General features: G+C 32.5%; 1 protein-coding gene and 1 long non-coding RNA gene across 4 annotated transcripts in view; one reads left to right on the top strand and one right to left on the bottom strand.

The window, feature by feature from the left end:
- Positions 1 to 5,051, bottom strand: part of LOC118185827 (uncharacterized) — a 59,925-nt gene extending 54,874 nt beyond the window's left edge. The window contains exon 1 of the long non-coding RNA XR_004757663.2: positions 4,930 to 5,051. This is a non-coding gene — a long non-coding RNA (uncharacterized LOC118185827). The remainder of the gene's footprint in view (positions 1 to 4,929) is intronic.
- The window catches only part of LOC118184298 (protein O-mannosyl-transferase TMTC2-like), a 797,990-nt gene that overhangs the window by 516,825 nt on the left and 254,215 nt on the right, over positions 1 to 26,950 (top strand). The window lies entirely within an intron of this gene.

Here is a 26,950-nt window from a genome sequence, read left to right on the forward strand (position 1 = left end):
CAATTGTTTTTTATTTGCAATGTTGTATTTTATTTCCAAACCCTGTTCGACTAATTAATCTTCAGTCAGTTGTTTAAAAATTCCTTTTCTCTAAAGTGAAGCTATTATCGAAATGCCTATGAAAGAGCGGATTAATCTTAAACTAGACAAAAGGAAATACAAACGAAGTGATTTATCACTTTTGTTTCTCTCCCCGCAGACGAAATGACAAAACTTAAAGAAAAAAGAACAAGAACAGCACCTGTAAAACGGTGTATCTAAAGCGTCTCAATTTGATTTGGGAACATTATTTTCAGCCAACAAAGCAGTGACTTTTTACTTCTTTCTTCTCAATGTCGGTGCTTCTCTTTTATCCATCGTTGCGAAAAAACGATTCAAAATGTAGCTGGAGGGAGGGAAAAGTAGGTACAAAAACGTTGTCTATCAGCAGTGACAGATCCGGTTGGCGTCGCGCTGTATAATAAAGAAAGAAAAGTAAGAAAGGATCTCTTTTGACTTAATCTGATCCTAGCAGAAATGCTGTTCCTTATCCGAAGGAAACAAGCCCAAAAGACGACTTGATAAAAAGAAAAACCACTGTGATAAGACTCTAAGCAAATACCGTGATGTGCCTGAAGCAAGTCTTCATTCACCCTGAGGCTGAGATCTCGAAAGAGTTCGAAGAATGACCAGTTCGGAGGGCTCAAAAGTGAAGACCGCTTCACTTTTTCGAATGTGACTTGTAAAGACATTTCACACATTTTATCTTCTAAAAAGTAGATTATCTAAGAACAGCATTTGGAAAGAGTAAAATCTTTCGATTTTTTTATGAAGTTTTAGGCATAGTGACTGAATCCTGTATATAACAGTTTCAGTACCAGAAAAAAATTTGTGATAAAACGTAATGCGCACTATGAGCAAGAAAGATGTAATTATATATTTTGTATTAAAATAATTAGTTTTATTTACTTCTATTTTATATTATAAAATTACGTATATCGATATATATTTGTATAATACACGTAATAGGTCATAGTGAATTTTCTCTCTTTTCACCGCGTGCATCGTGCTGTAATTGGAAAGCAGGCCCGGCTAGCATCAGTAGGTCCAGAATTCGAATCCTGAAGCGGTCATTGAGGATTTTTCCTGTCTCTATCTCTGAAATAAATCTAACGACTTTGGAACTGTCATGGAAATCTAAAAATAGTAATAGAATATAAATCTAATAATTGTAACAGATATTAATAGTCCATAGAAATTTAATAATAATAGCAGAATGGAACTAAATATAAAAAAGAAATTTAACAATAATCGCAGAATGGTGGCGTTGAAATATCACCATTCGTTTGAAGTTAAGATCTAGATTGGTGATTTTTCGATATGTAGGTTACTTGTAAGAGGACAGAACGGGTAATGGTCTGCATCTCCTTTGACTCCACAAACGCAGTTGCAGGTATTAGAGAGGTTCGTTTTAAGAAAATAATCTGTATATGGGCCACGATCTTTGAGTAATAAATTAGAAAGTACTTGGAGTTTCTGATTTCTGTGCCGATTTTGGGGAAGAATCGGTGGGTACGCCGTCCTTGTCGTAGCGTTATTCCACTCTTCTTGCCACTCGTGGTTTAGATGTTTGTTTAGGATTTGTCGCAGTTGCGATTTCTGATGTTGAACAATGCGCCTTCTTGGAAAAAACTGCTTCTTTTGCTAGGTTGTCGGCTGTGTCCGATTTTCTAGATTGTCTCCAGTGTTGTAGCTGTGCCTTTTGATCTAAGTAATGGCTATTTCAGCACTGAAGATATTTAGAGATTTGGTTAATTTCACGGGCCAGTGAAAACAGTTGTATGGATTTCTAATGGAGAGTATGGCTGCTTGGAGTCTGAGTTAATGGATATTTTGGGGACGTTGTTTGTTGACGCAATGTTGATGGCAGCTTTTATTGCTGAGAGGTCCGTTTGATGTATGCTGTTGGAGCTGTTTAAGTAGCCTTTTTATTTTATTTCTTTCAGAGCCAAGATGTTGTTGCATTTGAAAGAATGCTGCAGAACTGGCTGTTCCTTCGATTTTTGATCCGTCAGTGTGGGCTTCAGTTCCTTTGTTTCTTGGGTCGATATTGTTTGGATTTTTATTTTAGTATGAGGATCGCCCGGATGTCTTTTTGTATAGAGGAGGGCATGTTCGTAACCGTCTGCAGAACAGATGTAATCCTTGAAGTTGATGCTTCTTCTGAGTTGAAGGACTGATTAGTAAATAGCCTCACTCATTGCTTGATTATGTAGCTCATAATGCCTACATTCAAGGTTGAGCTGGACATTCAAGGTTGAGCTGGACATTCAAGGTTGAGCTGGAGGTGGTTCGAAAACCACAAGTGATATTTAGCATGAACTGTTGCTGTATGGATGTTAACAATCTCTTTTTTCTTTCCGTCATATACAGAACCCATATTCTCAGCTCTATATGGGATGATGTTTGACCGTTTTGTGTAGGGTCTTGGTGATGTGAAGGTTCAATCCCCAGCTAAGTCCTTTCGTGTTGCGAAGGATTTGGAGATTTGTAGTTTTCTTCGTTTAATGGGGATATGTGCAAAAAATCGTCTCCAAATGAAATTTTAAAAAGTCTAAATAAAATGTTGAAAAATTTCTTCATTTCACTGTATTGTAAACATAAAAAAAATCTAAAGAATTTCAGCTTACGAAAAGTCATTTTACCACATTCTAGTGCCATCATAAAAATCTAGAAAATTACCTTATTAATATTTATTAAATCTATCTATTAAGAAAGGGTGAAAGAAATACTAATATTTATAAAATGGCACAGATTTCTTGTAGTAAGCTTAATGTGACATTTAATGATCTAGTAACTTCGAAACTCCAAGCTAATCATGTGACGCCAAAGAAAGAACCGCAACACATTTCACCTTCTGCTTAAAAGCCTGCAGCATATTTTAAAAAATGTAGATAATAATACAATTAATAGTTTATTTCAAAACTTTATAGCTGCTAAATTTTTAGATATTGAAATTTTAAAATCATGGACGTCAAAAAAAGGTCGATAAAATATGGTAATTTTAAAAAATTTGCCAAAACATCAGAAATTATGCTAAAAAATTCATATAAATTTAATATAAAAGATTTTTTCTGCTCTATCCGATTAGGTAAACAGTCAAATTATGAGGGGTTTACTTTTTTCGTTAAAAATATGTGAGAAAAATACATGGGATTTTCAGTCGAATTTTGAAAAAGATTATTTCATCACATTGTACTGCCATCCTCGAACAGTGTGTATACAATTTGAAGTCAGTAACTTATCAGAAAATAGTTTAAAAGCCAATGACACACTTTTCACCATAGCGGCAAACACTATGAGTGAGGTAAATAAAAGCTCATATTAAAACGATTGGTTCTTTCAAAAAAGGTAAAGAAAAAGCCGAAAAATTTTTAAGCTTTCATTTTTATCGGCTGTTTGCAGACTTTATGTAGAAGATTCAAGATATTTCACAAAATTGATTATAATTCAAGATACTTCGCCATATATCAGTAACTTGTCATCAGGTTTGTTGTCATGTTCAGAACCTTTAGAAATAGCTTTCCTAACAGAGCTATTAACAAGCAGAAAACAGTTGCATAGAGAAAATTATCTTACATAAATAATCATGAATATAAACACAAAATAAATGAATAAAAGTATTTGCACAAATTTATGGGAAAATAGATACATGCCCATACACATATGAAATTGTTATAAATTTATAGTAATATATACATATTTATAAAAAGTCTGTGACATAATTGGAAAGATTATTAATTTTAGGAAAAATGAACGAGCTTTTATAATGTTTGAAATATTTAGCACTGATGCGTTTTATACGGTACATTTATACTTTGTGTAACGTAACAGAAAACATGATTTATGTCATACTGTACTAAAAAGCAAAGCAAATAAATAAGAATATTTAAACAAATTTATAAGAATATAAAATAAATGTACACAAATTTATAATAATGCAAATTAAAAGCATGTAAATTTACAGCAATGTATGCACGATATATATTCATAAAAATATATGACACAATTGGAGAGATTAATAATTTTAGGACCGTGTCATACAGTTTTTATAACATCTGAAGTATTTATAACTGGAATGTTTTATTCGGGTCGATTTGTACTCTGTATAATGTAACCAAAATCACGATCTCATTCTAAAGTAAAAGTGTAAAAACAATTACATTATAATACAAAACATGCATAGATCGATGTATGCTTATTTATCCATGCATTCGTATAGCTTTCAAAGTCTAATTTTCATAAAGCTCTCAAATTTTAAAAATAAAATATTCTGTTTGAAAAAATGGGATAAAAGTATTAATAATCTCTCCTTGAGAAAGAAAAAGAAAATGTTTCCTCTTTAATTATGGACAAAATACCGTTATTCTAACAAAAACGTTTTAACAAAATTTGAGAATGTAGACTTAATATCAGCTTAATATTAATTGAATAGTTGCTTAAAGTTCCTTTCTCATCCATGAATTGGTCGTTTTTACCCCCTTGTGTAATGTTGAATCGTAAAATCAGCCGTTTACAATTGCGAAAAATTACGTAGTAACTCCAACATATCTTTTAATACCATAAAGTTTCCAACTTTAAGCTGAAAATCTTGCTTTCCTGGTTTTAATTAGCAACGCATTTAATTAAAGCCCCTTGCACTAGTATTCCTGATTGGCTCATTTTGCATTTAATATCCATACTCTTAAATGTCTATACGTCTTATTTAACATTTCAAAAATAATTTCTTCCCTTAGGCAGATAGCTCTCGTGTGCTTTACCATAATTAAATAGTCCAATCCAATTCAATCAAAAACAATTTCAGATTTAGTTTTAAGCATTTTATTTCAAGTCATTTCTCTTTAAAATTGGCGATAATTTAAATTTATAATCTAATTTAATTTTACTTACAGACATCACATACCCACAAGTACAAGAGGCGCATTCCTGGCACTGGCATCCAAATTTATAAACGTGCTTCCTTCTGTTATATTGTTTTATATTTATGCCACTGAAAGATATCTCAATATATTATAGTGATACGCATCTTAGAAAACTTGATGACATCAATAAATCTTAACAGTTTCATTTATCAAGACTCAGTACGAAAAATGAACTTTCTTCTTTCCCACTTATTCTACGTAACGAACAGATGCGAGTCAAGGACAAATCACCGATTATGACGCAATAGGAATCTCACATAATAACCCACTGATAAGCGAGATTAAAATGTCTGTGTATAAAATTATATTCTGTTTCGTTACACTTATTTTCAATCAGTCTGTGTCGTGCTGAGTTGCAAAATGTAAGCACATGCTTAATGATGCAGTGAATAAATTCTTCATTGCATAGCCGCTCGTTTTACAAACAAGGTTATTCATTATTACCGACAAGATTACTCGTTAGTATTTCTTAATTGTGTACTTCCTTTCAGAGCGGAACAATGTTGCAAAATTACCCCCCCATGGTGCTTAAAGTCCGCTTCTACAGCGCATAATATATGTGAGTATTTAACGAAAGTGAAGAGAATAAAACTTAGCACTCCTAACCAATGCTAAAATAAAAATAATAAAACTGACAAGCACACCCCTCGGACTTGAGATAATGAATAAACGGGTTAAGCTTCTGTCTCTTTGACTGAAGAAAACTCCCCAGAGAGCTATCGCATAATCTCCGAAAAATTGTCTGAATCAGATGCCATGCAGATATGGGTCTTGAGTAATTCAATTAATCTACGGGTACAGAGGTCCTTGAAAAGCCAATGGAAACGGGATCCAGCTGGGACGGAAGGTATTGACACGAGGAGTCCTTTTCTATTCAGGTACGACGGCCATTTTTTGTCCAGTCACATTCTTTCTCGCTTGATTTGTTTTTGTTGGGTCAGCAATGTAACGATCGACTCTTTTTCTGATGGCCTTTCCTAAGAAAGTGGCTTGTATTGTTTTCCCCAGTAAATGAATTATATCCAAGATGATCGAAAGGTATTTCGAAGCTCTCATTTAAGTAATTACAATTTTTCTATTAATTGAATCTCGATATTTTCAGATATTCTAATTGTTCTTCTAATCTAAGAAAGATTAAAATTTCAAAATAAATACGTTTGTGAGATTACTTTTTTTTAAGATATATTTTGTTTATTTTTGCTTTGGTATAGTTTGCTTATGCAGGCATAACATAATTCAAAACGTATAAATGTCAAATAAGGGTCCTTATTAAAGAAAAGATGCTATTAAATATTAAGTTTAAAGAAAATCAGTGATATAAGATAGATGCACAAGCACAGATGCACTTGTTAATGAACATATGGACAAGAAAACTGTGTTCTATTAGTTGTTGTGTTTGTGGAGTCAAAGGAGCAATTTTGGTCCTTGTATTAATGTTTATTAAAACATTTCCCATGAATACGCTTGTAGTATACTACCATTCAGATAATAATATTTTTTTCCATACCTTAACTTTCCCATTTAGCGCTTTTAAATAAGCGAAAAATAGGGATTCTCGGGTAAAATTAAGTTTCTTTCTGACCTTTTCAAGGTCTTCGTTTCAACTTTCGATCCTTATGATAAAAGAAATATAGTGAGATATCTACTAACAAATGTTATATAAAGACAAATTCCTACTTGATATCCCTTGTCATTTTTATGTTCGACTAGCATATTCGTTAGCATATTCACACATCCTGCGCTATTGTTATGTATCCCGCAGGCTTGATAACATTTTTATAAGCTATTTGATTCATATTATCACATAATTATGATCATATCATAGGTTAACTGTTAATAATTACAAATCGCAGCAACTGAACATCTGTGATGTGGTAGTTTGCACAAAGTTATAATCATGTAACAGCTATGCATTGATTAAATTATTAGAGAAAGGAAATATTGATATTTCTTTCAGCATAAAAATTGCTCGGTTTGGTGAAATTTCCTTTTATACTTCGCAAGATAGTAATGTAATGTTGCGTTAATGATACTCTAAATGATTCGTGACGAATGTTGCAACCATAAAAATCATGCAAAGTTAAATTTATGTTGATTTGGAATTTTAGGTACAGTAAACATGTTTCGCAATCACATCTCTTCCAACCCAAATTAAACAACTCTCAAACACTTTCTGCATCTTTTTAGCGTAGTAATGTTGACGGAGTATTCGTGTTCTTTATCTTAGTGACTTCGTTTTCATTTTCTGTGATGAATATGCGTAGGAACAAAGATAATAATCACTGGATCAAACAACTGCAATGTTGCCATCAGCCGACACCTTTATCAGGATCTTAAAAGACACCGATTAACATAAAAAAACTTCTTAGATATAATTAAATGTATTACTCATAGGTTAGCCGGTCTGGAAGGTAAGCTAATTAGCGGAAACTGACTGCCCACGCTGTTTGTCCTGGGTTTGGATCTCGCTCATATGACTGCAACATCATAACGACGTCTGCGTCTGTGACTGTTTAACATCTTTGCAGAGGGGGTATACTTAAGAAAACATGCAGACTCAGAAATCCTTTCGATATTAGTGATAGATAATCAAGGTTTTGCGACCCTCAAATTAAATCTCGTAGGCTATTTTCTGTCAAAATTGAGAAGCTCTGGCATAATAAGCCTCATACCTTCTGCATAAATGAAGTGATCCAATCCTATTTATTTATCTGAAAATTTTGGGAAAATGATGAAGCGGTTAATTCTTTCCTCTATCCGGAAATTTATTTAGTGATTCATTCTATATAATTTCAATTCAGCTGCTGGATGAGAACATCAGATTTATGTGTGGGAGCGATTTCAGTTCTCTATGCCGCCATACTGATTGATAAAATTCATCCTTTCGAGATAGTGTACAAGCGTTATAACTTAATATACAGACCTCTGTTTTTTTTACCAAAATCGAGAAATGAATGGAGCAACTAACTGAAGAGTGAATAGAACTATAAACTGCTGACATTTCGTCTCACATTTCATTTTCTGACTGCTAAATACATAGAGTGCATGGGGCGTTCCTGGTTTTACTCTTCTGTTATGCAAACACCAAGCAGTTTCTAAGGCAAACAGCTTTTAAATGTTTTGTCCTGATAAATTTAGTACGAGCGAAAATTTGAAAATGACCGTTATATTTTTCAGGTATCCTGCATAGGGAAATACATAGGACATGGTTTATTATTAATACCTCCAAATTACATGTATATAATAGGTATTATAGGATAGTTATATAGAAGGATTTTCAGTAGTGATCCCAAGCAGAGGATAAGTAGAGTAAATAATAGAATTTCAATAACACTTAAAACCTAAACAGTTGACAAAAATCATGAGGTACAGCAATATGAATCAACCGAGCACTGTCCTTTTAATGACATCTCGCATGATAGATTGAAAATAGTTATTCGGTAGATTCGTTCTACATAATTTCTCATGAAGCTAAACAAAAGTTGACATGAATAAAAACTAAATTTCAATTATAAAATTGTGGATTCTTTTAGAAATATAAACCCCAAATTTTGAAAAATATAAAGAACTGAAGAAAAATGTCTGTGCTGCTTTAAGATTGAGTATAGAAATGTGCATTTGTTTCAAGATGTTTCTTAATATGTATTGCATCCGTCATTCTAAGAAGATATTAGGGACTTGCTGGGCACTATCAAATGAGGGTATGCATTCATCTTAAACTCCTCAAGCAGATAGTCATTTATCATATGCCTAGAGAAGATATGTTTGAACGAAGAATTGAATTTCCGTCCCTCATTCATTCATCAAACTGATCCTATATTAATTGCTTCAGTTCCTTTTTAGCTATGAGATTTAGGAAACGAAACATGATAGTTTGAGATATGCGAACTTGGGATTTCTGAGAGAACTTAAAGCTCGCCATTCATTTTAAAGAAAATCCTGCATCATACTAGTTTTGGGTGTCAAGAATTTTACAGAAATTTATTGAATTTAATGATATATTTTAGGAAGTCAAGTAATTACATTTCAAAATATTTGTTATTTTACTTAGAAGGCGAATTTTCCAGTAAAATAAACATTTGACATTTTAACAGTTTTGTAACTATATTTCTGTAGTGTTTACGAAACTATAATTCAATCTGCAGAAAAACTTTAAATTGTGGGTATAAATATTCTGTTAAATGTAAATCTATTAGTTTTTACACAGGATTTGAGATAACAGTTGAAGAATAAATAGAATTATCCTCTTTCTTTATACTAAGACTTATAGTAATTATAATTTTACTAAATACTTTAATATATAATTTTTAATGAAATATGTTGAATACAATCGAATATATGTATCTAAGTGTTGGTGTGTGTACATACATTCGTCTGTAGCCCATCTAATTTCAATTTAGCATTATTAATCAATTTTAGCTTCATTAAGCTAAAAAAGAGAAAACTGATTTTGTGAACTGCCCTAGTCTTTTTACGATATGCTGCATATTTTACATAACTTTAGTTAACAACTTATTGGTTTGTTTAACTGATTATGGTAAAGAACTAGAAGTTTATTTACTTAACAGAGGTTAGCCTTCGTGGAGAACTTTCTCAGGGAAGCTGTGCTTTTAGTTTTGTTACTCTCGGAAAAGCCACGAAAGCGCTTATTCAGCCAGGACATGAACCGAACCGAAATGCCCATCGAGTAGTGGGCATCAGTAAATTATACGAATTGCTTCTAAAAAGCTACATTGTTAATACTAGAATTTTGAGAAATTTGAGCTGTTTATACGCGTTATCTTTATAAGATATATAAATTTTTATCACTTTTTTAAGCATTTGGTAGTTTATATTTATAATAATTGCGATTATCAAATGTCTTTAAATTTTTATTTCCGATTCCAAAATACGTGAAAGGAAATGCGTAAATAAAGTAAAAGAAACTTTTTTTCCCTTCTTTCACAACTTTTAGATGTAAAGGCAAGTATCTTGAAGGCATAGTTGAACACGTTGAGGTAGTTTTGTTAAACAAGGTATGGCACTGGTTCCTCTAATTTTTCCTGTATATTTACTGGCACAATTTTTTGGGTTATTTTCTCTACCTCTTCCCCACAATTTGTTATTCATGTGGATCAACATTTCTGTTTTGGCTGGGTCAGATGGTTTCGCCAAATATACGCCACCATTAAGAGAATTAGCAGTTCTCGCAATACAGACGTAATTGCAATTAGCTAAAAGCTTTCAGCCTGAGCGGTTCGGTCTCCACCGTAGGTTTTACGCTCTTTTCACGAAAGGAACTGGAGGAATTGCAGGGCTGTAGTTGTGAGGCGCCTAATGGCACTGAGCTGTCTAAAAGCGTCTCTTCTTCATTAGTGTCAAGCCAGCGAAGGGAGTAGCTTGATTCCTGACTTCCAGCTCTACATTTAAGCTCTACGATTGGCAAAAGGAAAGAACATCTTTCAGTCTTGTAAACCAACTTAAGTGTTGTCCACTTACTTCAGTAGTGCTTTGGAATTACATTTATTTCTTGCTTTCAGACATACGTCGTATAGTGAGTTATCAATTTCTTTGCGGCTTTTCAGGAAACAAATAACAAGTTCCGATTCAACAGTACTTAGCTTTCGCTTTGTATTAGTGAGAACAATGTACAAAGAATGTAATTTATTTCTTTACATTTCTAATCCCGCTGAATGGTTGCTGTACATTTAAATTCATTCTGCTTGTCTTTGTTTTCATTTATACTAGAAAATGGTTATGTAAAACATGACTTTTACAAGTGTATCCCTGCAGAAATCAGTGATGTATAAAAATTTAGAAGATTATTAATAAAAGTGGAACCATAATTTCAGTTTAATGAAATTATTTGTATGATATTGTCCTTTAATTCATAAGCTGCTCATAGTTTTTAGTTATTAGCTACTTGACACTCTGGTTAACGAAAAGGTTTATATATTCATTTTTTAATAATTATCCTACGAACTATTATTCTGCTGTTGATTTGTTATAGAGACAAACTGTTAGTGGAGTAATTTTTATGCTTTTATAACCAAACTTTCTCGAGAATTTCCTATATCCTTGGTAGCCTTAAAACTTCTTTTTTATGTATTTGCTATGCTACAGAAAAATAAGAGTATATAAAATATCCCCAAGTAAGTTTTCGTCTTTTTTGGTTTATTCTAATTCCAAAATAATCGAAAGCCGATTTCTTACATTGATTTCATAATTTCATTTTTTTTTCTTAAAGTTCTAACTGTACCTCTATCATCCATTACTCTTTGACTTTTCAGGGCCTTTCATCAGGAAAGGCTGGTAACAGATGCATTCTACTTATGTGTGCACTATTTATAAAGGAAATAGCTATCAATTCACACATAAATTGTTATATGAAAGTTTCGCTAACACGTCTTTTCATATTTTGTAGAGCAGTAGATTTCAACGTATTTTGTCTCATGTACCTCCGTGGGTAGAAGATCATTCCCCCCCCCTCTACTTAAGCACATATGCATTAATTAAATTTTATTTTGATTATTTTAATGTGTTTTTATAAATCAAACAGTGAAAAGAACTAAACAGAGGTTCTCCACCTTTTTTTGCAGCCCCCCCATGCATCCCTTTCACCACTACTAGAATATCATTTCCCCCCTCCTTTAGAAAACTCGCAAAAATAAATATATTTATACTTACCTAGATTTAGATTATTTTTAACGTGTTTTGTAAATTAAACAATAAAAAATTTAGAAAATGAGGATAAATACAAAAACTTGAATAAGATTAGTTTCTTATATTCATAAAATAAAACCAAAAACTTAACAGATAAATAAAAGACTACTGCATTCCCTCCACTGAAGCTCTGTCTTCCCTTTTATAGAAAATGTTGTTAAATAACAAAACTAAAAATGATTTTATTATATTCATAACTTAAAACTAAATGCTTAACAGCTAAATAAAAGGCTAACCGCATCCGCCGCACACTAAAAGCTGTATATGAAATCCAACCCCCAGAGGGATTTTCCCCAGATTGAAAACCTCTATTATAGATCATATGTATATTATTAAAATTATATCAGTTAAAGCTCCATATTTAGGCCTAAGTTAATTCTGTGGTGTTCTTCAACTTAATTCCAGTTTTCATATTTAAAAGTGGTTTATCAAATCTGTAACCTAATTCCTGAGATTCTAAAGCATTTTATGAAAAAAGCTTTAGAGCGCTGTTAGATATATTTGCAATGCAATATGGGGAGCACTTGTCCAAAAGCAATGAATTTCGTCCTCTACTGATGAGTGTATAAACTTCTCTTTAAAAATTAAGCTCTAGAAAAGTAATAAAGTATGCTTCATACTAGTTACTAAATGCAAATCAGTCAATTTCAATGTAATTCTACCGGAAAATAGCTTGGAATTCCAATTAAGTTAGAATTGTGTCTTTACACATATATTTATAGGACTTATATTAAAGAATGTTGCTTTCAGTAATACTGCAGTTTATAGTAAACTGCATTTATATAGTACTATATTTAGACGCGAAATTCATTCGCCTGAGGTATAAAGTATTGACATAATATCGCGTATACGGTTCCTGAGAAATATATTCGCGACAGTAAACACAGATGCTATTAAAATACGAGACTGTAGAGTAAACGTTGTCGATATTGGTATCAAAAACTGAGCTATAAAATATTATTGTGTATTGACGTTCGTAAATTCAAACCACTTTGTAGAACATATAATAAAATGTTTTTCCTATTTAAAGCGGTATTCTATTATTTGTTTAGCAAGTTAATATTAAAAGGAATTAAAAACTTGAATTTAAAATGAATAGGATTATCACGCACATTCTTGTGTGCAAACAGCTAACTAGGGATTTATGAAGTGGAAAGATTTCATTTCACCTGAAATACGACTGGAATTCTGGAGGCTTTTGTAATTGCGACTTGCAGGAACCTACAAATTAATCTCTAGTCAATGAAGAATGACATTTAAATAAAAAAAATAATATTAAAAAAATCTGAAAGCTTTCAGATTTTATATTCCATCCAAAGGGACTTTTCTTAACGTTTTGTGTGTTACCTTTATTTATTAAATATCATATTCTTTGCCCTTAGGCCATACAATTCAGTTAAACAGCAATGTCGCAAAATAATTTTAAAATAAGCATAGCTTTAGAATTTCCGATACACAGTCTCGCGATCGGGAGATAAAAATGCTTTTTCCATTGCTCGCTTTTAAATCGTTGAGTTTGTTTGTAGAGATATTAGGTACTTTTGGAAGCAGGCAAGATGCAAAATTAGCAAAGGCTTTCGCCGGAAATCGAGCCACGAACCTCTGGATACCCGCCCAGCGTGCAGGACCACTACATCACGAAGGCACGCTAGGGAGGCGGGAGAAATACCATATATACTCCCCCTTTTAAAGAGCGACTGGGGTTTCTAGGGGACCCAATCGGCAAATCCTGGGTGTGGAGAGTCATCATCAACAACCCTTTTAGTTCGGGCGCCACTGTAGAGACCTTAGGTTTATTTGGAGGCAGACGAGATGAAAAATTACCAATCGCCTTCGCCGGGAATCGAACCACGGGCCAAATGCCCATATTCGAGTGGAGACGTACGTTATTCAAAACTTGATGGCGCTAGCTAACGTTGTTTTATCACAATGCGAGAAACACGCATACATTTACGCAGATTCTTCATTATTTAATTTCATTAAATATAATACAGGGTTATGATTGTTGGTGGCAACAATTTGAAAAGTGAACCGGCATTTATGGTGAACCAATGCAAAATGCTTAAACGAAATTTATAGTCCTTCTGAACAAATTGCCTCTTTGGACTAAAAATATAAATATATGGGGTATATGTTTAACAGATTAATCTTGAAAACTTATTAATAGTGCTAGAAGATATTATGCTTGCTAATTCTTTTACAGATTTCATTTCTCATTCGAAATAAAATATTTACATTTAATCTGAATTTCTCAGAATTTACCTGACACACATTTTGTCGCATCATATTTCTCAGAGTCTTCAAATACTTTTTTAGAAAAGTAATGTTTTCTTTTATGCACTTACTTTAATGTGTTATATGAGAGCTTTAAACTCAATATTTAAAGATATTTGTTTTTCTTTTTAGGTGAGTGAGATTTCAAAATTTTCATTTAAGAACTGAAAACTTAATGCTAATTTCACACTGGTAAGTAAAAAATATGTAACATTATTTAATTCTGTATGTAAATAATTGTATAGTAAAATACCAGTTACCCAGGCTTTGAGCGGCATTTCTCTTATCCAAACCTTCCACTGCGCGGACTATTTTCCTGTTCTTTTCAACCAAATAAAATTTTAATTTTTGTTTATATTGCAATATGTATTTTATTGCTACTTTGCCTCAGTTTATAGTACTGTTGGCACTCGAAGTAAACAGCTCTAAATTTTCACGCTTTCACTTATACGCATATTTTTTTCAATAATCATATTAGAAAATAATTGGAGATTTTCAGCTATTTGAAAAAAAAAAAGTGGCAGGCAAAAAGGTAACTCGCCAACATATAAACCTTTAAAAACGTTAGTATATTATAAATGTATAAAAGGTACGCAGTTTATTTTATCATTTATAGAGGATAATCATTTAGCACTACGTTGCCATGGCTTATCATGGTGCCATGAGCAATGAGAGAAATATAAGCAAGCGTAAGGTAAAATCGCCATTTTGCGTAAATTTAATAGTGGTATTTACAGTGCTAGTGTAATACGTTTAGAGACATTTTGCAGCTAATATCGTGGTTAGTATCGGGTCAGTCCATAAGTTCGTGCGCATTAAGAGTATGCGTGAAATTCACTATGACGTATTTACTAAAACAATACAATTTTGAACCTGTTGAAACTTGTCACTGTTTGACTAACATATTATTCAGTTCATCACCAACTTTCGTAAATATCGAACGCATTTTAGTACTCATGGAAGATGAATATAGATAGTCAGTACAAACGTGCTGTGCTGCTTTTTTTATTTTCGTGTGGTGAATCTACCAGGTTTTCAGCGTTAAAAATTAATAGTGTACATGGTGAACACACTATTAGTGTAAGGACTGCTCAGAAATGGTTTAAAAAATTTTAAGCTGGAAGAAGCAGCATTGATGATGAACCCTGTTTAGGACGTTTTGAACTGTTAGAACCAAATCAAACGATTAATTCAGATGTTTATAGTGAACAACTTTGCCGTCTAAACTCTGAATTATTAAAAAAAACGCCCACGATTGGTGAATATCAAGAAAGTATTGTTTCATCATAACGCTAGACCGCATACGGCTCGAACAACGTTGCAAAAAATTAGTGAATTTAATTGGGAGCTTTTGCCACATCCTGCTTACTCCCCAGATATTGCCTTAAGTGATTTTTCACTTATTTCGTACCTTACAAAATTTTTTACTGGGAAAAAAATTTAATTCTAAAACAGGATGTACACGATGAACTTTCGAATATTTTTCTTTTTTTTTTTTTTTTCATCTCAACCAGAGTCTTTCTACAGCAATGGCATAAAAATGCTGCCTGTAAGATGGCGATACATTGTAGATAATGGAGGAAAATATATAATTGATTAAAATGTTAAATTGTGTTTTTTATATTATTTAAAAATTTACCAAAAATTGCGGACGAATTTATGACTGACCCAAAAACCATATACGCCTTAATACATCCATTCAGTATGTTGAGGGTTGACGTAAAATGTGATTTATGAAGAACTACAAGCAAGCGAGAGGTTTAATGGATATTTTGCAATAATACATTTTTTTCTTAAAATTTTGTTAGTGCAATATGCGAAGACTTCTGCTGAGTGCATTCATAAAAGTTATTATTTATATGGGAGTTTTGCAGATGGAAATTATATCCTCTCCGGTGTAATCTAACATAAACTGATGCAAGATGAAATAAATACAATGAGCTAAGCTATAAATGTGGCACATCTGAACGATAGAAAATTCCTGAAATGGTTTTATTGGGAATGTTGCATTATTTTATGTGGCACATCTGAACGATAGAGAATTCCTGAAATGGTTTTATTGGGAATGTTGCATTATTTTATGTGGCACATCTGAACGATAGAGAATTCCTGAAATGGTTTTATTGGGAATGTTGCATTATTTTATGTGGCACATCTGAACGATAGAGAATTCCTGAAATGGTTTTATTGGGAATGTTGCATTATTTTATAATATATATATATAGAGAGAGAGAGAGCGGTAGTAGATTTTCCTACGATTAAGTTATCTAGAAAACGTATTCGAATATCTCTATTCTTGTATTGGTCGCTTGATTGCAACAGGTGAGTTTAATCTCTACTGCCATTATTGCAGAAATGTATGAGTAAACCGAATGTGCCATTAAGAGAAATCCGAAAAAAAATAGGGATTTAACGTTTACATTTTGTTGACTTCCTCATGTATTTTCTGCTGTTTTCAAAGCGCAATCTTAATCCAATCCAAAACGGGAAAAAAGCGCATTATTAATTCAAAGCATTTAAATTATTATAAAGGTGCTGATAAGGTATTTTGATAGTTATTTATTACTTACAGCATGGCAATCTTTAATCCTTAACATTCGGAAACTTTTGTGTGTTGCGGAAGTGTTGACCGATATTCACAGTTTAGGTTGCGAGGCACAAATGCTTGGGTATACGTGTTTGTTACTTCTAACATAGGATGAAAAGGTCGAATTTTTGCATCGATTCGTCTGGAGGTTCCTTGAGGAGGAGGTGTTGGCAATTATCGGTTCTTCGCTGCTATCAGATGAAACACGTGAAGCATCCACTTAATTGCTCTTCGTCCTAGTCGATAAAGTCGTTTCTTCTTTTCATCGCGTCTGAAAACTCCAAGGATTACATTAAAGAGCATTAATTTCTCTCTAAACATCTCCAGTGAAAGGAACAATCATAATTTTAATGCAAAATCTTTTTTTTTTCCGCTTTTCAAGCACTTTTATATTTCATCTTAGATACATGATACTTGGAACAAGTTTTAAATGTAAACTATTTCAGTAGAAAATTAGATTATTTATTAAAAATGATCGTAAAAATATTTCATGCAGCTGCTCTGTTAACCTGTCAAAATTTAGTTTTTTTTTTTTTTTTTTTTTTTAAGAGAAAAAGATTGGATTTGCGGTAAAAGCAAATTTAAATATCTAATTTTTTATTTATCTAATGTATACACTTTATATTTTATTCAGTTATTTTCCTGAATTTCGCTAATTAGCGTTCTCGCGATAATCTGTTTTATATTTATGAATTCGGTGTATTTCGAATAACATTTAACCACAATTTAAAATTCTGAAAACCAATTAGGAAAAAGTAACGTTATGTTGAGATATCTCAAAGTATTTACCTTAAATATCTTGCTTCCAAATTAATTTGGTATTTCTTACATATTTGGGTAAAGGGAAACAACGTATTGTCAGTTTTTCGTATTATACATTTAAATAATATTTAAGCTTGAAAGCGAACGTTTAAACCAGATGTTTTTCACTCGTTTTGTCTTGGATAGATTTTCAAATATTTTTCATGTGTTACAGATCACAAATTTTTTTTAGAAATAACTTTCTTCACGTCATGAAATGTGGTTAAAAATAAGAACTATCTATGTTGTTTCAATCCGAGATTTTCTATAAAATTGTTTATTTATTTATTTAATTATTAGTTTAGTTTTTTGTGTTTCGAATTTCTGCAATAAAAATGAAAAAGAAATACCATTTTCTTTCACTTCTTTGCTTCATCGAACCATTTTCTTTCATAAAAAAACGTAAGTTTTACATCTGACTTAAAAAAATCAAATTTCCCTCAAATATACTCAAACTAGCCTGAAAGCTGAGCAAACAGAACTATTCGCGCAAACTTCAAAATGCATTAACTGGTGGGTGAGCTAGTTCATAGATGGTTTGGTTTGGTTTATTAGATTACGGCAAAGCACTCGAGGGCTATCTGCCTTAAGGGAGGGATGCCTTCGTGGAGGACATTTTTAAGGGAAACTGGCTGGTATACACATTACACATGGAGAAAACCACGAAAACACCCATGCAGCCAGCCCGTTCGCGGGATTCGAACCTCGGACCCAACTACCCGTGTTCAGCGACGTTACCGTTCGGCCGCTGGTGAGCCAGTTCGTAGATGGTAAATCTTTGCTTGCCTTATCTTCTAAACAACGATTTTAGGTTTAATACTTCTGGGCTCTTAAAAAAAATATTAAGAGAGAGATATAATCTATATTATTCAAAGATATTCATTTGGCTTTTGCATTAATTTAACATTAAAAATATTCATATGACATTTATCTGAATAATGCCAGTATACTTATTTTTATTTTTCTGATCTGTAAAGTAAGGATATGAAAACGTAGATTTTTCCTGTTTCAAAATAATATTATATTAATAAAAACTTTATTGGGATCCAATCTAATTAAGTTTAATTCGTTTTCTTTGAAATTGATCTGTCTCTAGCTTCTTCCTGTTTTAAAATTAAGTAGCATAAATATAGTGTTCAAGTAACAAATTTGTTAGAACAGCATGCTTTACCTCATGAAACTTCATTTGAGAAACTTTGGTTTACATGCATAACTCTATAGTTCTTTAAATGTTCTTGTATTATATTCTTAAGAAAGTAAGATAAAGGAATTTATTCACCAGATGGGAATATTAAGCACCGCAACGGAGAAAATTGTGATCATCTCTTAAGCAAAATAATGGAAGAAAAGAATTAAAACATGTAAAGAAGGTGTTAGCATTTTGTATTAATGAAACAGTGCATCAAAGATATATACAACAAGGGTTTAAAAAATTATGTTAATTTTTTTCAGCTAAATATGTACAACAAAATAAAATTAATAAATTTATTAAATAAAATTTAGTTTTTGAATTATTGAATTAGATTCTTTGACTAATACAGTTTTGACATGACTAATACAGACTAATCAGCATAAGCAATTCGAAATAAATGTAACAAGCAGTATGGATCTGTGAGTTTTGAAATCAAGTTCTAATATTTTCTCATAGTAAAGTATTAGCAAAGTTTGGAAATGGAGTCATAGTAAGGTTCAGAAATGGAGATTTTAAAAGGTTCAGTTTTTATTGATTAACGAAGAAGAAATTTAAGAAGTAGATTTAACAAATGTAACACTTCCCCAATACAAAACACTCCACGATTTGAATCTTCGGAATTATCACAATGTACCCGCGCAGTTTTAAACAATTGATGACACTACTGCTTTGGGAAATTGTTCCGATATCTCTGCTCATTCTCGGTATATACTGAAAGCTTAAACATTTAATTAAAATATATAAAATTGTCTCTCGCTTTCCTTCCTAATTTCAAATGAAAACTGCTTCCTTCATTATATTCTTGCTGCCACTAACTAGATTAAGAAAAATTTTCATTTCTCTTCCCATAATTGAAGAGAATGTTTATACTCGTTGCCACCAACTGCGATGAAACTTTAGTACGTAAATAAGTAATTGCGCTAGCTGCCTGTTCAATTATGCGAGTTCGAAGCAGAGAACTAAAATTAATATTTTGCATTTGTTTACACTTCGAAGATAAATGAAAAGGTTATTTAATTTTTCTAATTTTCATATGTTACACTTCCTGTTTCGGAGAACGATAGCATGAGTACATCTTTTCATCTCTTTCCTGTTTCCACCTGCAATTAAATGAAAATAGCTTTTCACGTAAAATTCATATCACGTTGTTTCTTTTCAGAACGTGTTTCAGTTTGCTTTCTAATGAACCAGATCAGAACTGCATGAACAACAGAATTCAAAATTAATCTATTTCAAGCAAATGAGAAATATTTGAATGCATTCTTATTTCTCTTCAAAACTAGAGTAAAGGGGAAAAGTATGCTTGTTGAAGTAAACCTTTAATTTACTTCTTTCTCAAGTCGTCATCTGTTTTATGCATTGCATCTGAACAGCAAAATAACTTTATTGAAGATTCTTTCTAGGTGATAAAATGATATGAATAATCTTTAGCAATATTTTCGAAGAAATAGATTTAAATTAATAATTAATAATTAGTAGTAAAACGTTTACTTGTAAAACTGTAGTGTTCATTAACCCTTAAAAAACAGAAGCCTTCACTAACCTGTATACTCAAAATACCGAAAGCCCCTCCCCGTTCCTTAACGCACAAAGAAGTGTGAAGATTTCAAATGACATCCTTTTTACTTCTTAACAAAGACGCTTCCATTAGCAAAAGGATAGGACAAGCTGTCTGCATTTGCGTTGCAATGCATTTTGGGAAATTGCACCTGCTACTGTATCAGTATCATTAGTGGGTGCAGCCCGACCCGCCTAACCAAACAAGTTGGTCTTATGGTCATGACAGGCCACGCCCATTTTAACAAAGGAAAAAATTGAAACATAAAATATCTAAATGAAAATAATCTTGTGTTAATAATAATTATAAACATAAAAGTGAAGAAAAAGAACAAATACAAACATTTAGACAAGAGCAGACACCAAAGGCAAAAACAAACAAACAAAAAAACCTAGAACAACAGATTAGTAAAATAGACCAAATAGTGATGGCAATAAAAAGCAAAAATCATACATTGATTCCCACTGCCCGGCGCTTCCCTTTAATAGAAGTATGAAATGCTCTAATTAAAAATATCGAATATTCTGGTCAATTTAATAAAGCTAGTTGTTTCGAAAAACTCGTTACTTAGCATTATAAAATGGCACACAATCAGTTTGTCAATAATAACATTTAAATTTAAGTTTATCTCGTAGCGGTTACAGTTCAGAATAAAATATCCAACGAAACGAAATTAATTTATGACCCATACCTATAAATCTTAGCATTTCATTTCACAATAGAGAAAGATTTTAAAATTCTGCTTCATTGCTATTGGTAGAGTAAATAGTACAACAGCATCTTTCTTCTGCAATAAAGTATTTTTAGGAAAAAAAAAAAAAAAAAAAAGCTTTTTGTAGAACGGCAAAATTAAGGGAGACGAGAAATAATAACGTACTGCCACATAAAATTAAGACCCGTTTTTTAGATTAACTTTTCAATCTCTCCAGAGCATCGTGCTCGGTTAGTTTGACATTAATTTCATCAGGTAAAAATGGGACGCAGGGAATTAAAAATTAAAGAAAAGCATCATTCTTTTAAACTGCATTATTACATAAAGCTTAAAAAAAGTTTTGCTTCATATTTTTAAACGTAAAGCAATTCTTCACAGAAATCACACATAAACGCTTACGTTTATGCAAATAGCGAGTATATGCTCATAACTTTTCAAACAAACTTACTGAAAACAAAACAAAACAAAAAATTAGTCTTTTAAACGAAATTTTTATTGCATGTTATATTTTGCATTTTAATTAGCCTCGTTTTCACTGTTTCAACTTTTGTCATGAATTCCTCCTTACCACGAAGGCATGCTAAGAAGGCGGGAGAAATACCTTATATACTCCACCTTTTAAAGGGCGACTAGGGTTTAGGGGACTCCTTCGTCAAATACTGGTGGTGGAAAATCATCATCCACCACCTTTTTTAGTTCGGATGGCACTGTGGAGTCATTAAGAATTTTTGTGGATGCCAGGAAAGGGAAGAAATCCGCATTGCCCTCGCCGGAACTTGAACCTCGAACCTCTCGAATACGCGCCGAGGTTGCTGACCATTCCATTACGAAGGCACGTTAAGAAGGCGGGCTTACAGCTTTTTAATAATCCTATTCCAATTACGAAAATCCTAGAATATTTACCATAGGCTTTGTCAGTGTGTTAGCTTAATTGTCAAAAAATAAAAGCAAACATTATTAAATTTCTCATCAAGAAACGTACAATTTATATTCAGGAAATGAAAGTAAATTTTATAAAATTGGAAAAATACACAATTTTTTTAAATTATATTTAAATAAAATTTATAAAATTTTAAAAATGCAGAAATGATTCATAAGTGCACTGCACTCCACAGTAATCATTTCTTGCGAACTATAATCAGAAAATTATGCTTTTCAATTATTTTTTTTATGCGAAAACTGTTGTAAAGTGCTTCTTCAATTGGAGAATTAGTTCGTCTCGAGAATTTCGGCATCCCAAAAAATATTTCTATTTTGTTTAAGTGATCTAAACAATTCTAACTCTTATACCCTTATACTTTAAAACATGTTTTCTCTTCAGTTGTTTCTCTTTCATTTTTCCATAAATGTGCATTGTTAGGTGTTTCGTATTCTGTCATCTTTTCAGGACTTTCTTGAATGCTTTTCTGCTGCCTACAGCTGGCTTGTCACGTTATTTTGTGATTTAGTATTTTTCTCGCGCACGAAGAGGTTCCTGTTGAAATAAGTAGCGCAAACTTTATTTATAGTATGAAATCTTTTGGTAGTTTTAGTCCTTTTTTTAAATAAGTGTTTCCCAAATAGCTATATTTTTCACCTTTTTTACTGATCATAATGATTGTTTTTGTTACATATGGCTTTATTGGAAGGATCAATCCAAACTAATAAAACAGCTCAAGTACCACACAAGAACAATGGTATATAATACAAAAAGAACAGACATTTAAAGTAAGAACCAGAACAAATTAACATGGGAACGAAGGTAAAAGGTTAAAAATTTAAACAACAAGGAAAGGAAAATAAGAGATGCAGTCTTTCCAAGGAGTTCATCAAAGTTCTGGCATATTCCGGTATAGTTTGCTTATCTCACTACGTTTCTGAGATTCCGTATCTAGTTCTGGGCATATAAGAAGATGCTTTGCATTCATGATGCCCGAATTACAAATTTTGCCTATACTAGATGAAAGGATGCCTATTTCATTAAGATGACATGCCATGCAATCATCGACTGCTTGCAGTCTGAAGTCTGCCACTCTTTAAGGAGTTTATGACAAAACGTTTTCCAAGTGGCTTGAATGTTAGTCCATGGTTTTCCTCTTCATTTTCCCGCATTGTCACATTTAAGAGTATCCATTAATTTCTGAAAAATATGCTCTTTAAGTGACTCCGGAGGAACTCATTTGTTGTCTTATGGCTCAAGTGTTCCTCTCTTGGCTAATGAGTCTGCCTTTTCCTTACCGTCGATACCCATATATGAAGGCATCCATTGAAAAAACGATTATTTTGTTGTATTTATAAAGAAAGTTCAAGGTTTGTCTTATTTATGAGACAATCTGGGTATCTGTGTCATGATTTATAACTACAGCCTGGATGGCTGCTTTGCAATCGACTAGAAATCCTGCTTTAGAGAACCAATCTTGGCTAGAAAACCTGCTTAAGAGAAACAATATCGGCTAGAAAACCTGCTTAAGAGAAACAATCTCGGCTAGAAAATCTGCTTTAGAGAAACAATCTCGGCTAGAAAAACTGCTTTAGAGAAACAATCTCGGCTAGAAAAACTGCTTTAGAGAAACAATCGATCTTTATCTTGAGGTTTTTCAGAGCTAGTGAGATTGCAAGGACCTTTGCATGAAAATTTGACATGAAGTGTCCCACAGGAGTACATTGGGAAAATAGTTTACTGTATACACCAGCTCCAGTGTTGTCTTGTATTTTAGAGCCATTAGTGTATACTGAACACTGATGAACTTGAACCCTGAACCTAAATGTGTACTCTAATCCCTTAAGGTTCAGCGAGGTCTTGTTCATGTAACATACAAAATGTCTTTGCTGTTAATATTGTATCAGGAATGATTGTTTGATTGGTATCATGATAGTTTTAGTTATTTTTATTCTGGTGAACGTTTGGACAAAGATATTGCATTTCTGTTCATTCTATTTGAAGTTTTATTTTTCCATTTCTCATTTTAATCAAGAATACCGAGACGAGTAAACGATCACTTTTATGTTCGTTATAGTTCTTCCTTACATGCTAAAGGCTTTATGCAGTTGACATACTTCTAAGTATGCAGCTATTACCAAAGGACAAATGACCTTAACTATTCTGATTAAAAGTTCAACTTGTAAAATCTATAAAGTTTAAGACCTTTGTTAATAAATTGTGAAACTTAAAATAAAATACTTGATTGAAAAATGGTTTGCCTAAGCTGATGGTCGTGTTTTAAAAACTTTCGCAACATTTTTAAATCTTCACATCACGCTAAAAATTCTACTTTTAATCCTTTTATTAAACAACTAAAGATGCCAACTTTTAAGTTTAATGTTAATGAAGGTATAATGAGGCAAGTCTTAATTAATAGTCGGAGAAGGACTTAAAGAATGTTTCCCATGATCAAATTTAATGTGATATTAACGATAAAATAATTAAGGGCGCATTAAGTCTAATCCTACTCTGGTATAAGAAAATCCACTTCTTACTGTATCTCAAATCAAAGATGGTCTTCTATAACACAGTGTAAGTTTTTTAATACAGCTAATAGCTGATTTTATTCGTTGATGATGCAGTTAGGTTGTAAGCTTCGTAAATGAAAATTATAGCATAAAAAAGAAAATTATTTTGTTAGAGTGTTTTAAATGAAATACGGAGCTCCATGCAAATGCCTTTCGATTGGTTTTAGAGGGTTAATTAATTTATCACTTAAAATAACCTAAGTTTTTATTTATCCTGGAAGGAATTTTGAATAGACAATGACGTAGAATTCACTTGAAATTACAAACTAACTGCTGTTTAATTATAATAAGTATCAATGGGAATAATCAGAATAATCAGAAATAATATAAAAAAGTGTTAGGATATTTCTAATTTTTAGCTAATCTTAAATATCTCTTATGGAGTTTTACTTTCAACAGTAGCTGAAATTAAACTCAAATTTTAAATGAGAGGATTTTTTTAAATCAATAAATGAGAATTTATTGAAGATCACGTTTTGGCTTTTATAATTAAAACAACCTATCTAAACAACTGCTTCTTGCAGACTAATAATACAATAAAACTACTGTTTTTGAATATGTACAATTAAGTAGCATTTAACTAAAATTAGAAGAACTATATCTCTTTTACCGGTTGTGAATTAAAACTTCCCTTACAAAAGCAAATCAAACAAATAAACTGGATTTAAATCACTAACAAACGCAGATTATTTCTTGGATTTCAACCATATGATATGATAGGAGGAATGCAGCCCGACCCTCCTATTATAAGGTATTTCTCCCGCCTTCTTAGCATGACTTCGTGGTGCAATGGTCACCACGTTGGGCGCGTATTCGAGGGGTTCGAGTCCCGGCGAGGGCATTGCTCATTTTTCACATCCCCTGCTTTAAAAAAATACCTAATAACTCCCCTAATCCCCAGTCGCTCTTTAGAAGGACGAGTACATAAGGTATTTCTCCCGCCTTCTTAGCATGCTTTCGTGGTTTAATTGTCAGCACGCTCGGCGCGTATTCGAGAGGTCCGAAGTTCAAGTCATAACGAGGGCATTGCTCATTTTTTACATCTGTTGCTGTAAAAAATGCATAACGTTTCTACAGTACCCTTTGGACGGAATTCTGACTTTTTTTTTTTTTTTTTTTTTTGCTTAAAAATATTTGCAAAGCGTACAGGAGCTATCTACCTGAAAAAAAGAATGCTTTCATGCGAGACTTTTAAAAGGACTTGGATCGAACTCTTACCTATTGGACAAATGCGGTAACGGAATTTGTTACTTAGTTATTAATCAAATAATAAATTCTCAAAATGTAACCTCACCATAAATTTGATAGCATAGCTCCTTATAACCCTCTATTTAAGTGGTTTAAATAAACCTATTTAAATTACTTCCCTAACCTTGACATGATATTGAACAGCATTAAAAAACTCGGAAATAAACATTCAGTTGAATGTAAGCAAGAATCTGTGTGAATGCGACAGAATGATTCTAACAACAAAATCGGCAGTACTGTATTTAAAAATTCTGTTAAATATTAATATTAATTCTGCTGTTCTCTTTTAGTCAATAGTCTTTACTAGTAAGCGGAAAATTTCACGTCTTTCTAGCTCATAATATATACACTCATATGAAGCAGAAAATTATCAGGAGTAACTTTTAACGTTGCTTATTACATAATGTCCAGAGTGCTCTTCAATGTTTCATTCATGTAAATAAGCTCAGTTTGTTAAGTGTTTAAACTAATAAATTTTCTTGATCAAAGGAACAAGGCCACACCAAGTCAAGTTGAAAAGTCGATGTTCTTGTTGCTCTTGTTGAAAAGTCGATGTGTCAGCATTAAATAGGAAATAAAATGTATTCCTTTTCGGGCTCTAGACACCAAAGGTAGCAGAAACAGCCAGTTCATTTATTTGGAAAATCATGGATAGAAATCCTAGGCCGATCCCGTATCTTTACAGTCCAACCTGACTAAAATAGAACCATTGACAGAGAGAAACTATTTTCATCGCGTTTGCGCTTAACAGTTTATGTCCCTTCCCAAACAGAAGGGAAGATTAAGAGTACAGCTTATCATTAAAAACATCGATGTCACTTCTTTATGTAGCAAATGTCTGCAACTGCTGCTTTTACTGAAAACTGCAGACTGATAATTCCAGGAAACTCAAGAGCTCCCCAATGGCCGCGTGAGACACTGAACTCTTATAGTTCGTCCCAATTACGGTTTCGAGTAAATATGCTGGCTGTATGTTATTTTTGTGATTTTGCCGTGTGCAAAATAAATGTGAACCGTTTTCTCTTGGAAATGGGAATAATTATGAACTGGTTTTGCTCAAAAGGCATCTTTTTCCCTATACAAAGCTTGCTTTTCAATAATCCGTTAACCAATCAAGCCAGATAAGTTGATTCATAACAGTAAATTTCACTATCCACTGACACGCGGATAGTGAAAATACTATTAACTTCGGAAGCTTTATTTTATGCTTAAAGCGGTATTTGAAACTGACTGATCAAAAAATTGTTCACATGGTATCGATAGCTAGTTTTTATATTTATCTGCCCTGTACTTTGAGGAAGTAATAATAGATTCAAACGACGCGGAAAGGCAATGCTAAGAAATGTAATATATTGTTGTTGCGATCTCACTTGTCTAAATTAGCATCAGAAAAAGCACACAAAATTCATCGTGGCAAGAAGTGCAA

Source organism: Stegodyphus dumicola, chromosome X1 (assembly GCF_044657685.1).
Source record: "Stegodyphus dumicola isolate Sdum_Otavi_A_Nest chromosome X1, ASM4465768v1".
NCBI classification, from domain to species: domain Eukaryota; kingdom Metazoa; phylum Arthropoda; class Arachnida; order Araneae; family Eresidae; genus Stegodyphus; species Stegodyphus dumicola.